The sequence below is a fragment of the Salvelinus namaycush genome, chromosome 7 (assembly GCF_016432855.1).
Source record: "Salvelinus namaycush isolate Seneca chromosome 7, SaNama_1.0, whole genome shotgun sequence".
Classification (NCBI taxonomy): Eukaryota; Metazoa; Chordata; class Actinopteri; order Salmoniformes; family Salmonidae; genus Salvelinus; species Salvelinus namaycush.
In genome coordinates this window covers 40,562,800-40,578,767 of record NC_052313.1, presented here as the reverse complement: position 1 = coordinate 40,578,767, position 15,968 = coordinate 40,562,800, and positions in this window count along the sequence as shown.

Genomic DNA, 15,968 nt, shown 5'->3' with positions numbered 1-15,968 from the left:
GTGGCCCCTGCCAACTTCCACAATGATGAGTCCTCACAGGCCAGAGGGCCTCCACTATCCCCCTGGGCACCAAACACACCAGGATTAGCGGCAGTGCATTTTACTCCAAATAGGTGAGCTTTTAAACACAAAACACACTGTGCTAACGAACGGTTAAAAGCAGCAGGTGACGGTCCTAGCGCCTTTGAACAGGAAATCAGTCATAATTTTCTGTAAATTTTCGGACAATTCTACTTGCTGAATCACCACTGTTTCGTGATCGCAAACACACAGTGGCCACCCACTGCTTTTAACCGTTTGTCTTCGCTTTGTGCTTTTTGTCTGCACTTTGTCCTAGACAAATGTTGCATGGAACTCTGAGGTCCACTTCTGAAAGATACCTGGCAAGAGTCTTTGCCCCCCTCTAGGTAGCCTGCACAGACCATCCAAGGGGAGATGGCACCCTGGTCCACTGCAGTCCCTGCTGGAGAGCATAGGGACCTGGGCAGAATGCATGGACACACTGGTCTCCCCTGGAAACACACACACACACACACACACACACACACACACACACACACACACACACACACACACACACACACACACACACACACACACACACACACACACACACACACAGACAGACAGACAGAGAGGAAAGGCAGGAAAAGTGTATAACAGTGTGTGCGGGCATGCATGAATGCGCGCATGTGGTGCGTGCTTGCGCCTATCTATTCAGGTGTTGAATTTGAGCCCATTCACCTCCGTCCACTGTGGCACCCCACCCAGAGATCCAGCATATCTTCCCCTCCTCAAATCTCTCCCCATAGTTCGGCAGGCAGATAGGCTCAACCAGACCTGGAGGAAAAGACTTAGCCAATGAACCTGCCGTGCTCCTTCAGATTTGAGGTGAATAAGAGCAGTTACTCGACGGGCTCTATTCAATCCGTATCGCAGAAGTTCAGCACTAAAGTCCAGTTGAAATGTAAAGGCAATGTTCCTGCGTTGGCGGAGACTGCACTCACGGTAAACCTTGCATACTGTATGTCAGCTCAATCAGAAATGACCTTTGCATTTCTATCGCTCAATCTGTAATGCTTCAGCGATACAGATTGAATATTGAATAAAGCCCTAAATCACTATCAGTCAGTAGGACAGACAGACAGGCAGAATTGGGAAAGTGACACATTTTTGGTTGTTTTGCCTCGGTACTCCATGATATAATGACTATGAGGTTAAAGTGCAGACTGTCAGCTTTAATATGAGGGTATTTTCATCCATGTCGGCTGAACCGTTTAGAAAAAAATGATATTTGTGCATCGGTAACTTTTCCTCTCATCAATATTCTAGATTTATTAAGGATTATCCGTAATATATTTTTTTAATGATTTCAATTTGTATTTTTTTCACCTTTATTTAACCAGGTAGGCTAGTTGAGAACAAGTTCTCATTTACAACTGCGACCTGGCCAAGATAAAGCGAAGCAGTGCGACACAAACAACAACACAGAGTTACACATGGAATATACAAACATACAGTCAATAATACAATAGAAAAAGTCTATATACAGTGTGTGCAAAAAATCATGGTAGCGTCCAAATTAAACCAATGTTTTAGTCACATTATGCATATTGAGCAACAACTGTCCCGTCGACGGGACACCGATCCATAAGAAGATTTATTAATGTAGAAGTGTTTATAAACATATTATGTTCTTATTTACAATCAAAGCAACTGCAAAATGACACAACACATTATTTACCATTCATTTCTATTGGGCACAAAATTATCTGAAACACAAACAAAAACAAACAGTAAATGTATCCAACGAATGTGTAGAGTCACAAGCGTGATGTACTCATTGCGTGCTGTGAATATGGGACCAAATACTTCACTTTTTACTACACATATAAGGGAATTTGTCCCAATATTTTTCATCCCATATGTACAGTGCTGTCATGTTTTAATGGTTCACCCGATATGGATGAAAATACCCTAAAATTAAACCTGACAGCCTGCACTTTAAGTTCATACTCATTGTATCCTTTCAAATCAAAAGTGTTGGAGTACAGAGCCAAAACACCAACAAAAATGTCACAGTCCCAATACTTTTGGGGCTCATTGTAGATAGTGGTACCATTAAAGGTAAGAGGCTCTGTAAGCTTCAATAGAGCGATGTCGTAGTTTAAGCCCTTGGGTTGGTTAGTTGGCATGGTAGATCATCTTCTCCAAAGAGCGAGACAGCACCCCATTGACCGGCTGATCTGTCAATCCCACATGCACTGCCCACAGCGTGGGGTTTGTTGCAAACCTTGAGAAGGGATGGACAGTCAACCAATGAAAAATCATATCACTTTTAGAAGTTATGCTGTGTTCATGTACGGTCAGTACGGTATAAATGTTTGTGTGCGTACGTACGTGCATGCGTGCGTGCGCACATGTCCACCTGTGTTTGTGAGAGAGGCTCACCCGTAGACACAGTGTGCTGCTGTCACTATCCGGCGTGGTGTGATGATGGAGCCCCCACAGAGGTGTTGGTTCTGATAGTGCAGGCTGGCATGCCAGGTACTGGACTGGTTCGGAGATGTTCCCTCCCACAATACGAGACTGGAACATGGGCCTGGAGCCACAATCTGCAGGGGGCAGCCAGGGGAAAAACATTGATATGATAATGTTGCTGGTATACACTCACAACGCACACACACACACACTTCCTAACTCCACTGTCACTCTTTCACTCACCTAGGCACTTGAGTACGGTCATACTCTCAGAGCTGCACTGGGTCTTACTGGGAAAACAGAGAATGAAGGCTTATACTTACTGCCAACATACACACAGACATGCTGGAAATAACTTCAGAAAATGAAATGACACAGTAAACTGGTTCAAATGAGGTTCTTCTCTGTATAACACCAACGGGGAAGTTTGAGGTATGCTCTCATTTGTACCATGTACAAACCCAGTCGGGCCCTTATGTCATTGAGAAACATGACATGGACTGAAGTGAAACATGAGATCACAACTTGACTTATGAACTAGAGCAACGGACACTGCTGCGCCGCCTGTTGTCCTGCTGCCAAGACATAGACAATCAACACGCGCTTCTGAAAAGTTCTTTAGCTCGTGCCGCCGAGTAACATGCGTTTCTGAGGGAAACAGAGAATTAGCCTAATATCTTGGCGCCTTCCATTGTTTCACATGGCAAATACCGTATCATGTGCCACTTTGGGGGGGATACCTCCAGACAGTTAGTTCAAAAGGCTTCAGTTCCTATAGCAGGAAAGGGGAGACATTCAACCATGTTGACAGCTTTACATCCGCATTGTATGTAGTCCTTGTGGTGGCATACTGTAGGTTGATGGCAGAATCAAGAATTTGCGTACTTAACTCAATAGTGCTTGTAAAAAGGTCTTTGGTTGTAAGGGCAGACGCTAGAAGAAGAACTTGCTGCTGCAGCTGTACATTAGAACTTTAACAAAAGACTGGCAGACTGGTAACTGTTTTATTCTCTGTCAGAAAGTGATGGCCAAATGGTTCACCTGAGGAAGGTGGCGTTGTGGATCTTGACAGTCTGCTGGCGATCTGGTTGACTCAGGTTGACTGATACCAGGTTAGCCTGGAAGGCCGACTCGACAGAGGAGAGAGGCAGAGATCTAGCACTGACGTAGTTGAGCGAACAAGAAGGAACCACACAGACATGTACAGTTTATTGTGGCAAATAGTGTGAATTTTCATTGGCTGCATATGAGATGTTTGGGATGTTCAGAGGGTATTCACCTGACATTCTGTAACTAAATCCATTGACAGTACTACCCATTCATTTACAATCCATTTATAAAAGTGGACACAGGATCCTAATATACTTGGACCACAATGGAAATAAATCTGTTGACATTATTGTATTTTATCCACAATCATTTTGAATGTTTGTCTTTGATTTCATGTGGCTGAGCCAACTTTATTTGTATTTTATAAAAGTCATTAATTATTCATCCAAACATACTCCTAATATTAAACTAGGAAGATCTTAAAGGGATACTTCGGGATTTTGGCACTACATCTTTATCTACTTCCCCAGACTCAGATGAACTTGTGGATACAATTTTTATGTCTCTGTGTCCAGTTTAAAAGGAAGTTAGAGGTAGTTTTGTGAGCCAATGCTAACTAGCGTCAGCACAATGACTGGAATAACGATGGTATAACTGAAAATCTTGACCTACTTAGAGCGCTGGTTGTTTGTGCTGGTGATTTTTCACTTCATTTAATGCCAGGCTGATTTGAATGGGATTAGCAATGCAGTTAATGGAACCTTTGGATACAGACGCCCATTAGAAAGCCCTCCCTCTGAATGCTGAGTAAATGTGAGAGTATTACAATGAGGGAGAGAGTTTAATCACAAACTGCATGAGTCATGTCGATGTAATAGGCTCTTTCTCCTCAGGCCCTGTGGGAGAATGGTCTCTATGGTGGAATGATCTGTATTCTCTGTATCTCTTGACATTGCTCCACTTACCCTCACCCTAGTCATCCACCATGCCAGCCCCAGTGAACCTCTGACCCTTCACTTATCTTTTTACGCCTGTCACAGAGAACTAATTCAATTAATTTCAATTCCCAACTGTGTACCTGGAGTATTCCAGCTGTTTGCAGGCAGAATAACCCAGCGTGTGATCCCAGTTGGCGGAGCACACGGTCCTCCATACACCCCTACTGTTGATCTGCAGCACAGAGCTCCTCCCACTCAGACGCACTGAGGGACAGACAGACAGACAGACAGACAGACAGACAGACAGACAGACAGACAGACAGACAGACAGACAGACAGACAGACAGACAGACAGACAGACAGACAGACAGAAAGAAAGAAAGAAAGAAAGAAAGAAAGAAAGAAAGAAAGAAAGAAAGAAAGAAAGAGAGAAAGAAAGAGAGAAAGAAAGGCAGACAGACAGATAGACATGTCAGTGACTTTCTATATGATGTTCCCAACTGAGATACTGTGTGTCATTAGTGTGTGTACAGGTTACTCAGTGAATCGTCTCGCCGTCTCTGACCTAGTTTGGGGACAAGGTTACACAGTGAATGATGTGGATGAATGGTGTGAGGGAATTTCAAGCCCTTTATCAGGGTTAGAGTGGGAGAGCGTTTTTAGTCGTGTATGCATGTGGGAGAGAAGTGTACATCTCACCACATATTGCAGTTCGTCCTAACCCATCTGCGCAGTCGCTGACGCCATCACACTGCGCAGATCCGGCAATACACACAGTGGATGTGCTACAGTGGAACTTCCCCATGCAACTGACTCCCACTTTGGAAAGAAGGATGACACACGCATGTACACACATATACACACACACATTGTTACACACAGCGGTGGAATTGGGAAGAAGTCGTAGTAAAATCCTATGATTCTATGTGAAAAGCACATGTCACAATGATATGTAATGCCATGTTCCACCCCTGGTTACACACACAACTTGCCGTGTCATTCAGACCTCAAGAGTAACTTACTGCACCCTGTCTCCTGTTACACATATGACACACGTCTCCTCTTACAATCACAGTAACACAGTACAGAACGATACTATTACAGTATCACTATTGTCACGTTCTGACCTTAGTTCTTTTGTTATTTCTTTGTTTTAGTGTGGTCAGGGCGTGAGTTGGGGTGGTTATCTATGTTTGTTTTTCTATGTTTTTTTTTCTTCGTTTGGCCTGGTATGATTCTCAATCAGAGGCAGGTGTCGTTAGTTGTCTCTGATTGAGAATCATACTTAGGTAGCCTTTTTCCACCTGGGTTTCATGGGTGGTTATTTTCCGTGTCAGTGTTTGTCCCAGTCAGTGTTTGTCGCCAGTCAGGCCGGGGTACATGGCACCAGCCCTACGCATGGTGTCCCCGGTTCGCCAGCAAAGCCCAGTGCGGCCTATTCCACCTCGCCGCACTGGCTTGGCTACGGGGAGCATTCAGCCAGGTAGGGTTGGGCAGGCTCGGTGCTCGAGACCTGTAGTGCGCTTTCACGGTCCGGTCTATCCGGTGCCACCTCCACGCACCAGCCCTCCGGTGGCAGCCCCCCGCACCAGGCTGTCTCTCCGTCTCCGCACTACAGGTTCTCCCTCCTGTCCAGCGCCGCCTGAGCCGTCCGTCTGTCCAGCGCCGCCTGAGCCGTCCGTCTGTCCAGAGCCGCCAGAGCCGTCCGTCTGTCCTGAGCTGCCAGAGCCGTCCGTCTGTCCTGAGCTGCCAGAGCCGCCCGTCTGTCCTGAACTGCCAGAGCCGCCCGTCTGTCCTGAGCTGCCAGCGTCGCCCGTCTGTCCTGAGCTGCCAGCACCGCCCGTCGGTCAGGAGCTGCCAGAGCCGCCCGTCAGTCAGGAGCTGCCAGAGCCGCCCGCCAGTCAGGAGCTGCCAGAGCCGCCCGCCAGTCAGGAGCTGCCAGAGCCGCCCGCCAGTCAGGAGCTGCCAGAGCCGCCCGCCAGTCCAGAGCTGCCTTTCAGTCCGTAGCTGCCCTTCAGTCCGGAGTTGCCCTTCAGTCCGGAGCTGCATCTCAGTCCGGAGCTGCCCCTCAGTCCGGAGCTGCCCCTCAGTCCGGAGCTGCCCCTCAGTCCGGAGCTGCCCCTCAGTCCGGAGCTGCCCCTCAGTCCGGAGCTGCCCCTCAGTCCGGAGCTGCCCCTCAGTCCAGAGGCGCTCCTCAGTCCAGTGGGGCCCTTTAGTAGGGTTGCCAGTCCTAGGTCGGCGGCGAGCGCTCTAAAGACGCTACTGAAGCGGACTAAGACTATGGTGGAGTGGGGTCCACGTCCCGCGCCAGAGCCGCCACCGCGGACAGATGCCCACCCAGACCCTCCCCTATAGGTTCAGGTTTTGCGGCCGGAGTCCGCACCTTGGGAGGGGGGGGGGGGGGTACTGTCACGTTCTGACCTTAGTTCTTTTGTTATTTCTTTGTTTTAGTGTGGTCAGGGCGTGAGTTGGGTGGGTTATCTATGTTTGTTTTCTATGTTTGTTTTTTGGTTTGGCCTGGTATGATTCTCAATCAGAGGCAGGTGTCGATAGTTGTCTCTGATTGAGAATCATACTTAGGTAGCCTTATTCCACCTGGGTTTCGTGGGTGGTTATTTTCCGTGTCAGTGTTTGTCCCACACGGAACTGTTTCGGTTTGTATTTCACGTATCGTTATTTGTTTTGTTTCTGTGTTCGTTTGTTTCATTAAAATATATTATGGACACATACCACGCTGCGCATTGGTCCGACATTTCTTACTCCTCGTCAGAGGAGGACGAAGAAAACCGTTACAACTATGAGCCACTCAGACACTGTATATCCTAATCCTTGTACTTGATACTATATTCTAACACACAACATTGCCTGTTCTAATAGATAGATAACACTTTATAATACTGCCATATAGTGTCAAGTGCACATGTGTCCTTGATTTCAATTCAACGACACATGGGTTGATATAACTGCTATAGACAGGTTATCTTTCTGCAATAATATGGATGATAATGACTATGTAATAACAAGGCCACAAACAGTGTTCCCTTACCTCCAAGCCCAATGCCTAGGGCTAGACTCAGGGCCAGTAGACCACACGCAACAATCACCAGCAGCAGCCAGTGTGCCAGGAGCTGGTTGCATAGGGTCTTAGTCTCTATCTGAAGCACCAGAAATGAACCATGAGAGAAAATCTAAACAATGGAGGACAGTGCAACACTGGCACTAGCAAGGCCATAAACCATTAAGAGCCACGGTTAGCCCCATCACAACATATAAGGCACTCATAGATAGGGCAAGGGGGTTTTCCTGACTCTGTGTCCAGTCCACGAAAAACTTGATGCATAGATGAAGGAGTCATTGTGTCCTCTGGGGCTTCCATACCGTGCATGAAGGGCCGGACCTTGATGAAGCGCATGGAAGGGAGGTAGCTGGGTGGGGTGAGCAGGCCCTCTTTGGGATGGGGGCAGGGGGCTCCTGGGGCGGAGCGGTGGGTACATGGTCCGCTGGTCTGGCTGCTGAGGGAGCTGACATTGAAGGTGGTGGGGATCTCGACGATTGGCAGGTCCTCGTTACTCACAGACTCAACCTCAATACGGGCCCGGTCCCTTCCCTCTGCCCCAGACACATGTATGGAGTGTGTACGAGAGACAAATAGAGAGACAGAGAGAAATGGAGGGAGGGCGCGCGAGAGAGAAGATGGATGGCGTGAGAGAGAGGGGAGAGAGAACAAGGGAAAATGAGAAAGAGATAGAAAGAAAAAGCGATGAGGATGAGTCTTCAGTTGTTCGTCCATCTGAACAGCGTTGATGTTAAAACACGCAGACCTCGGGAGGTCAGTCTTGCTACACACCTTCCTCTCTTCGGCTGATCCATCAGCAGCAGTCTTGTCACTATTAGGCATGGGCATATCTCCTCACCCAGCTAATCATCGTGGCCCCATGGTAGTAAGATGACCACCGCAGCGATGGGAGAGTAAGGACTGCACTGACAAACATCCAGGATATAATGCTACTGCCTAGCTGAGTGACTGACCAATTGACCGACCAACACCAATGGAGAACCTGATAGCATAAGGTTACAGTGGAGTTTTCAGGGAAGACACTCAGGTCACTATGCTGCTACAGGTGTTGGGGGAATTAAGGAGGGCGGTGGGGGGTCTGGGGTTGTAAGGTGAAAGGTCATAAGCATACTTACTGGCTGTTCCATATGATGTGGTCACTCACGTGTACAGGCTAACAGAGATGGAGATCAAGATCTTTGATGCGTACTTATCGGAGTCTAAGTGTATGACTAAAATAAAATACTGTACGCTAGTAATTGTGTAGTGAGCAGAGCCTCTAGTGATCTAACGCCACCAATAGCAGTACTGTGTCATCAAGGAGTGGAGGGACGATGAGATCCATTACATCACAGGTCATTAGCTAGTCAGGTTACTGGAGAACCCTTTAGTGTTGGACCCCTTTTCTCTGCTTCCTGTGTCTTGTTTCCTTGGGTGGTGCTTCGGTGTCTGTACGTGTGCAGGTGTATGGCCATGTGCAGTGGCAATTTTAGCATATAAATCTTGGTGGGGCAACAAAAAAAAAACATGTCAGCAAAGCCACGACACAGCACAACACATTAAACAATACATTAATTGCACTATAACGGTGACAAACAGTGCCCACAAACTGTTAGGGCCTAAATAAAGCTGTCCCAACAGCAGAGCTTTCTTTCCAGCACCATCGACTGAAGCCTTACCACTGCTACACCTGGCTATCAGCGGAGCCTTGTCTGGCAGCGAAACAGTTCTTTCAGCCTCATTTACTGTCTTTTTAAAAAACATAGCTAATATGGCTGACTTGCTTAAACGAATGTGTTTTTTACTGACAATTGAGATGTACAAACTATGGCATAAGGGAACGATGAGCAGATAAGAGGCAATCCGTAATTTCGATTAAGACGAGCGAGCTAAGAAGGGTGTAGTCAAAATAATTATTTGTTCAGCACTTTTGAAATGTACAGCGACAGAATTCAGAACATGGGCCATTCTTACAGTATTCTCCCTGTACACCAAGTCAGAACCATAGGATGACTAAAAGGGGGCATTTAAGCAGACAATGAAAGCTCTTACAATATTAGATGATGACATTTCCATAAAACAGGCTATAGGCTACATGTGCACCCCCAAGTCAGAACAGTGGGCTAAGATATGAGGGGGAAAGGAACCATATTATTAGGGTGAGGCACATGGGCTACTAACAGCTTACTACACAACATACACTTACTATTACTTTCTTAGCTGCAGTAAGCATACAGTACATTCAGAAAGGATTCAGACCCCTTGACTTTTTCCATTTTTTTTTTACATTACAGCCTTATTCTAAAATGGATTTAAATACATAAATATTCTCATTAATCTACATACAATACCCCATGAAGTGAAAACAGGTTTTTAGACATTTTAGGGAGGTGACCAAGAACCCGATGGTCACTCTGACAGAACTCCAAAGTTTCTCTGTGGAGATGGGAGAACCTTCCAGAAGGACAACAATCTCTGCAGCGACTCCCCGGTAAAAGGCACATGACAGCCCACTTGGAGTTTACCAAAAGGCACTTAAAGTACTCTCAGACCATGAGAAACAAAACTCTTTTGGACTGATTGCCAAGCGTCACGTCTGGAGGAAACCTGGCACCATCCCTACGGTGAAGCATGGTGGTGGCAGCATCATGCTGTGGGGATATTGTTCAGAGGCAGGTACTGGGAGACTAGTCAGGATCAAGGGAAAGATGAACAGAGCAAAGTACAGAGAGATCCTTGATGAAAACCTGCTCCAGAGCGCTCAGGACCTCAGACTGGGGTGAAGGTTCACCTTCCAACAGGACAACGACCCTAAGCACACATCCAAGACAAGGCAGCAGTGGCTTCGGGACAAGTCTCTGAATGTCCTTGAGTGGCCCAGCCAGAGCCCGAACTTGAACCCGATCGAACATCTCTGGAGAGACCTGAAAATAGCTGTGCAGCGACGCTCCCCATCCGACCTGACAGAGCTCGAGAGGATCTGCAGAGAAGAATGGGAGAAACTCCCTAAATACAGGTATACCCAAGAAGACTCGAGGCTGTACTCGATGCCAAAGGTGCTTCAACAAAGTACTGAGTAAAGGGTCTGAATACATATTTTTTCATTTTTTAAAATAAATTTGCAAACATTTCTAAAAACCTGCTTTTGCTTTGTCATTATGGGGTATTGTGTGTAGATTGATGAGGGGAAAAAACTATATAATCCATTTTAGAATAAGGCAGTAACGTAACAAAATGTGGAAAAAGTCAAGGGTTCTCAATACTTTCTGAATGCACTGTATCTCCCTGGCATATTACATAATTTATGCAGCAGCATACAATACATTTTTGGACTCACCATTACGCTGTGCTCACTTGAACAGGAAGGTGGCACAGCGGTCCTTCTTGTGGGCAAATTTTGTCATCAAACTTTGTCATCTGGCATTCTCTGGATTTATGGTGCTTTCAAGACAACTGGTCGAATCATGACGTCAGTGAACTTCAGGTCGCAGCTCTAGAAAGAGGCCCGAGTTCCCGACTTGGAACTTCGAGTTGGATGACCGCTGAAAACGTATTTTCCCATTTGGAGCTCGTTTTCTTCTGAGTTCCCAGTTGTCTTGAACTCACTGAAGTCTGAGATTACCCAGTTCCGAGTTTCTAGTTGTTTTTTTTGTTTTTTTGAATATTTTATTTTTGCATTTTCCAATTAACAACATTCAAGACAAACGTGAAAAGATATTAGACAACAATAGGAGAAAGTGACAATAACAGATGAGCATAACAAAGAAAGACAAAATAAAACAAATTATAATTATATGTACAGACATACAATAAAAAAAAAAAATTATAATGAGACATTGGATCATATGGTCACCTGCCGTAGGCTACATATTATACGTTACGTGTGAAACATTATATAAGGATAATATAGAGATTCATTCAATGTGATGTGGGGGGAGATTCTCCATGTAGTCAATAAAAGGTTGCCAAATTCTATAAAATGTATTTAACTTATTCCTCAAGCGGTAAGTAATTTTCTCCAGTGGGATACAACTATTAACTTCTGATAGCCACATTGCAACTGGCAGGGGGGAATCCATTTTCCATTTCAAGGCAATACATTTCTTGGCAATCGCTAGCAATATTTCTGTTAGCTTTATAGTATGGCTTTGCCTAAGATTGGTGTTAGTAAAGTTGCCCAGTAGACAGACCTCCGGGTCTAGAGGGAATGCAACCCCATGAATTGAGGATATGGTATCGCATACCCCCTGCCAGAAACCGTGTAGTTTTGAACACTGCCAAGTGGAATGGAGGAATGTTCCTTCATCTGAGCCACATCTAAAACATAGGGAGGAGATATCAGGGTTGAACTTGTGCAGTCTAGATGGGGTGATGTAGAGCTGATGGAGGAAATTAAACTGGATCAGTCTGTATCTGGAGTTCAATGTGGATGTAACACCATCCCTGCATAGGTCACTCCATAGACCCTCATCAAGATCAATACCCAGATCTTTTTCCCATCTAAGTCGGGGTTTATCTAGCCCAGGCAGTGTTAGTCCTGACATAAGAGCATCGTAAACACGGGAAATGGTCTTGAACAGTGGTTGGTCTGCGTGGCAGAGATGTTCAATAGGTGACATCTTAGGTAGGTTCCATTGTCCCTTGAGAGACACCCTAATAAAGTTTCGTAGTTGTAGGTAGCTAAAGAAGTCCCTGTTAGGCAAGTGGTATTTCTGTTTCAGCTGATCAAAAGACATAAGAACTCCCTCCTCGTAACAATGTTCCAGAAGAGTGATCCCCTTATCAGACCATGGTCTAAAGTTACTATTCTGGAAAAACATAGGAATCAATCTATTGTTCCATAAAGGGGTTTTAGGGGAAAGGAATCCCCCTCGTCCGAACAGCTCATGCAGTTTGCACCATGCCAGGACAGAATGTATGATTAAAGGGTTGTCTGTGATGGTTTTTATAGATTTTCTGTCCCATTTGTAAAACAATTCTGCCCCAGTGTCATCTTTTACCTCAAGCTTTTCAATGTTCAACCATGAGGGAGAGGGACCCTTGTCAAACCTCTGAGCCAGAAACCTAGACTGTGCTGCCCAGTAGTACATTCTAAAATTGGGGAGGTTTAAGCCCCCTTGACTGTAATCCAGGGTCAGTTTATCCAGGCCAACCCTAGGGGTTTTGCCGTGCCAGATAAACGTTTCTAGTTGTTTTGAACGAGGCAAGAAGTCTTGCTGGATTGACAGCATGGCCAATGTATTCAACCTTTTCTGGCCCATAGTGTTACAAATGAATGTTTATCCTTTTTAGCTTGGATAACAAACCCTTTCAGACAGATGTTTTAAATCCTTAAACCAAGACTTGGACCACAAATCCTCTCAACCGAATAGCAGGGGAAGCAAAATAGTGGGTATAGTAGGTTGAATAGTAGGTTGGAGATTGCTTTGCAACACTTGCAGTTAGCCACTGATTCCTTACAAACCACTCATTGTTGAATTTGTGATTTCCAAATTGTTGTGTAATGTTTATGGCCAATGGCCAATGACCACAGATACATTTTATCTACAGTATAATTTCTCTTCATATGACAAGGATTGAAAAGGATTTGCCAGTAGATTGTTGACGTGATTCATGATGATGAATGCTTGTCTAGCTTGCTAGCTAAGGTTTTGAATGTATGATGTTGACATGAACAGTCCAATCAAAGCTACGGTAGATATAACGTGATTTGACATTATTTTATCAGTGGCCAATGACCTTGAGCCTTCTTGGATGGGCACTTCTAATGTAAATCTATGGCAGCAATCAAGGGGGCTTGAGCTTTCTAGCTCTCCCTGTAGATTTTGTGGTGACGTAGGGTCCCCATGAGTGACAGAACACTGAGCCAATCACGGCGCAACTAGAGAACCTTAACAACCCCTACGCTCTGTATTTTCCGCTGCCTACTCCTCTATTTAATTGTATTTATTTATTTAACCCTTTTACCAGGTAAGTTGACTGAGAACACATTCTCATTTACAGCAACGACCTTGGGAAGAGTTACAGGGGTGAGGAGGGGGATGAATGAGCCAATTCAGCACAGAAAGCACTGAGCTAGGCTGAAACAACTGCATTTTGGAGCTGCCTTACTCAAGAAGCAAAAAAGAGACCATGTTTGTATGCAGCTTTATCAACTCAATAAAAAATATATATATTGTTTGCAAACTGATATGTGACACGTTTTAATGCCAAAATAACATGCTCTGCCCCATCTGCCCTGAATGGCAGGTCGCCACTGGCCATGTGTATGTGAATGGTCTTTCTCTTTCAACAACTCGCCATACACGTGTAGGAATAAGGAGAGGGCATTCATAAATGAGGACAATGATGTAATGGCAATATCTTACCAGCAGATGTCAGAACCTTATTCTTTGTTCAACCCTACAGCTAAAGGTTCTCTATGGGCTATATCTAAATGTGTCTTTCCAATGTGATCATTTGAATCCTATCTCCTAGCTTCCTTCTCAACTGTATTGACGGAGAAGGTCCATGATCCTTCCTCCAATGGATTTCGAAGAAGGAGACGAGGAGAGAGGCTGCGAGGAATCGAGGAAAGATTAATTGAGAAAGAGAACTGGACGTAGAATTGTCCACATAGCCTGTGACACAGCCAGGCTACAGTTAAACTATGCTCATACAGAGTAACCCAATCCCCCATGAAGACAGCTAACTAAAATCTAGGAAAAAGCTAAATCAGTGTTGGGTAGTTTGGTAGCTATGATTCAATTTCACAGCTTTGGGTACAGTGATATCACGAAGCCAAAGTTAGGCTCCCCTTTTAATCCCCTCCTCGTCCTCCTCCTCTCAGCTCTCTACTCTCAGTCACGACTGTGCAGATAAAGACTGTGTGACTCAGCAGCCCGAACCGAGCACCACGCACAGTCAGAATGAACACCTCAAATAACCACAACCATCCGGCTTAAATGCATCTATTATAATGATGTCTGTTATAATGGTGATTGGTTAGCGCAATAGTTGGGGTCGCTATGGAGTCAGTTTGGGGGGTGAGTGTGTAGCAGATGGGGATTTGTGACGCTTGCTCCTTAGCCTGAAATTTAAAAGAGGTACGGCTAAGCAAGCAGCGTGACGTTTGTTCACATCTTCTCGCCTTTTTTCCCACTAAATGTATTTGTATTTGAGTGTTTACCAGCATTTGTAACTTGAGTCTCATAATTATCTGTACAAAGCCGTTAATCTGATAATAGCCCACCCCCTCGATATACGTTTTCCAGTTTCTTGAAATACTTTGCAAATGCAACATATTTCTATGTGAAAATGTAAATGGTCTATTCATTCCTTTTACTAAATGCTCTTATCCAGAGGAACTTACAGCAGTGGGTGCATACATTTTTCTTCTGGTCCCCCTTGGGAATTGAACCCACAACCCTAGCATTGTAAGCACCATGCTCTACCAAATGAGCATCATCATCTCATCACATCATCATAAACCACTTGATGTCTCAATGTATTCAATTACTGTATTGTGCATCGTTTTTCTTGATGGTGATGGAAAGTCTACAGGTACAAACCTAGATGACCAGCCTATGTACAATACTGTAATGTGCATTTACATTAAGTTGTTTGTAAGTATGGTAAAGTAATACTGTACAAAAGTGGTTGTTTTCCATGTTATTTGATCAAGAAAAATATTTAATTTGATGTGGGCATGTTTTAGGTCTTTGCACATAACTTTACAGGACCAGTAAAGGACCAGTGCACTACTTTGTAATTTGTTTTAATCAGGTCTGTCATAGATGCTGCAGCACCCCTTCTTCCCGCGGCTATGGTGTAGGGACGTCCCAATGACCCCAGATAGCAATGCCCATAACGTGTAACATAATGAAGGACCCCAACCAGATTCCCACACTGCCTCTTGTTCCAAAGAAATGTCTAGTACCCTCGCTCTGCTTGCTCCCATTACAGTCCTTTTAGACAGGGTTATTTGCTTCTATTAATAATTCTATAGTAACAAAATCCCTGGCTCCAAATGTTGGGCTCCACCTACAACATTTGTATTCATTTCATTCGAATTAGCACCATGCTTCTTGTGTGCGCACAACACCTGCCCTTGAAATCCACCGATAACATCGTAAAGGACTACAGGTGGTTTGCATAGACGCAACACACTTGTTTCTATTTCACAATATTGCTGTCACGTCCGATCCATTGTTGAGGCTTGTGATGTCAGTGGATTTAGGTGCCCGTCACGAATGCCTGAAGAATAATGATGTGTCTCGTCAATGAGCGTTTCTCTGTGGGTTCTATGTCCTTCAGTTTTGTGGCTGGATTCTGATTTTACCCTCACTGAAAACACCTTGGATTGTGGACTCGGGATCGCTGCTTTACGTGCAGCCCTGAACACAAAACCTGCGTTTGTTTTGCGCGGATTGTGTAGCGTGTTTTATTCTAACTTTATGCACGAA